General features: G+C 31.2%; 1 non-coding gene across 1 annotated transcript; it reads left to right on the top strand.

The window, feature by feature from the left end:
* The first annotated feature begins 1,935 nt into the window (after positions 1-1,935).
* Positions 1,936-2,009, top strand: TRNAI-AAU (transfer RNA isoleucine (anticodon AAU)). Its single transcript has one exon. It is a non-coding gene; the product is annotated as a tRNA-Ile (tRNA).
* The last annotated feature ends 740 nt before the right edge of the window (positions 2,010-2,749 follow it).

Raw genomic sequence — 2,749 nt, 5'->3', positions numbered from 1 at the left:
CCTTCGCCCACAAAATCAATGATAGGTGTGATGTATAGTATTACCCTTCGCCCACAAAATCAGTGATAGATGTGATGTATAGTATTATCCTTTACCCACGAAATCAGGTAGTGGAAAGGATATTCGATTTGTATTATGTACTATTTGATCATGTTCCTTTTTGATCTTATCTTCAAGTTCTTTGGCTTTTGATGAAACATGAAATGAAGAAACATAAAGCTGCATTCAGAAACTTCATAATCTTTGGTCAGAACTTTGACATTGTCAGTAATCTAGCTTGAGATCTTCAGTATCTTCATAATATTCAGAGTCTTCAAAATCTATAGTCAGAACCTTGATAACCTCAATCGTCTTGCTCGAGGTCTTCAGAGTCTTCAGCTACGTAACATAACTTCAGAAGTTTGCCATTCTTCTAAAGTTGGATGATCAGAGTCACGTCCAGAAGCATGAACTGAGAGAACATTGCAGCAGTAACATAGTGTCTCCTCGGAATCTTCTCAAGAGTGAATCAACACAGAAACAGAAAGATCATTGTAGCAGCAATATTGAACATCTTTCAGAACTTCTAATAGTTGGCGCAGAAGCGGATTTCGAACTCATTGTTCAGAAACTGATGATGTTGTACGTCATGTATTCAGAATCAGAACTGGTTGTTAAAGTTACACAATAACAAACCATTAGGGTACCAAAATTGTTCTAACATAAATACAACATTGTTATCATCAAAACTAATGATATAGATGCAGAACCAAATCTTGTTCTAACAAGAGAGAGAGAGGATATTTGAAATTTAACTTTGATAAATTTGGCAAATAAAACAATGACATGTGTAATATAATGAGATATGGATGATAGTTTTAATTGGGATATTAGTTGTAAGTCCTTATAATAATGTAAATAATATGAACCGAAAGGATATTACAGTCAAAGCCTGCAATTGATTTATAACTGATAGATAGTAGACACATAAATCCACAATTTAAATTTTAGAGCACAAGCTTTTAGTATGATACGTGTGTAAAAATTACTTTCAATATATGGGTATAAACTACTTTCATAAGTTATTTTTAAAAAAACTTGTAAAAATAAACTGAAAAGTTGTAAACAATGTCATAACTATAACTTTATTTATTTACTATAATGTCACTAGCACCACCAAATAGTAAAGGCACATGTTGGCCCTTTACTTAACAAAATCGCAAAGCTAAAACCAATAAAAAGGTAAACTGCTGCTAATGGTACTAATTTCCTCCCCTGATTAAGGTTTTTAACTACTCAAAAGTTTTTCAACTCAAACTTCTTCACTCAAACATGTAATCTTTTTTTGGGAGGTGCCAAAGTTATTTCTCAAATCTCAATGTTAATCTAACCGAAAGCAAAAACATAATCTTCTTCCCCTATATAAATAGGACACATCTTTATGATTTTTTCCATCAATTTACTTACACCTATACATTATGGTTTCCAAAACTTCATCTCTTTCTTGTTTCATAATCTTACTAATGTTAATGTGTCATGGGATTTTTGCAACTAGATCAAAGTTTCAGGGTATAGAAAATATTAAAAGAGAAGCTTGTAGAACATTAATGGTGGATTCAGGTAAAGCTTCCTTTTTTCTCCTTGCAAAGAGTAAAGTACCACCTTCAGGACCAAGCCATAGAGGCAATAACGCACCACATTAGAATGAAGCCAGCCATTGAAATATTATATAGATATGTACTTTTTGGACCAATGTAACTTTCCACATTATGTTGTTTTGTATGTATTGATATGAGTTGGAGTTCATTCTCTATTAGTAGCGATTTAACTATATACTATCGTAAGTGTATGAATCTTCTTTCGATGAAAATAATTGATGTTTCATTTTTATCTTTTTCTATGTGTTACTTAAATTGAAATTATATAAATATAATAAATTTTAAAAAACAAACAGTTGGCCCATTAGCTCAGTTGGTTAGAGCGTCGTGCTAATAACGCGAAGGTCGCAGGTTCGAGACCTGCATGGGCCACATTATTTTTAATTTCTGAAATAAATGTTAAATTGTAATGAATTTAATTATTAAACATCTCATTATAAAAATTATATATGGTATATTAGTTTATTAGGGGGGTGTCTTAGCAACAATAAGATGCTAAATTGTATATTCGTCGTGGTGTCTTAATTTATATGGGGGGTGTCTTAGCAACAATAAGATGCTAAATTGTATATTCGTCGTGGTGTCTTAATTTATATGGGGGGTGTCTTAGCAACAATAAGATGCTAAATTGTATATTCGTCGTGGTGTCTTAATTTATATGGGGTGTGTCTAGGCAACAAGAAGATGTAAATTGTATATTCGTATGTGGGAACATTATTGCTCATACACCCCCATTCAGTGAGAGGCTCATATACTTGACCAACTTTTTGTCATACACACATAACCCATTTTAGCATTTACAATTTTTTGGACAATAACTTAACCAGTCTGGTTGAACTTTCATTTCAAAATGAATTTTGGTTACCACTTTGGACTCTTTAGCTAGCTTCAACCTATTTGACCTAAATATGTTTTTTCTTTACTCATAGTCCTAATTTTTTTAATATTTCGTACGAGAAAGATGACATGTCAATTTTCATTCAATTATTCTTTTTGTTATATTATTTTAAATTATTAATTAAAAATATTAATAAGGTTGCAATTCTTCAATTACTTAAAAGTAAATGCAATTATAAGAATTGAATCACAAATATAAAGAAAAAAATAAAATA

This window comes from Lathyrus oleraceus, chromosome 1 (genome assembly GCF_024323335.1).
Source record: "Lathyrus oleraceus cultivar Zhongwan6 chromosome 1, CAAS_Psat_ZW6_1.0, whole genome shotgun sequence".
In the NCBI taxonomy this organism is placed as follows: Eukaryota; Viridiplantae; Streptophyta; class Magnoliopsida; order Fabales; family Fabaceae; genus Lathyrus; species Lathyrus oleraceus.
This window is presented reverse-complemented; position numbering and strand designations above follow the sequence as displayed.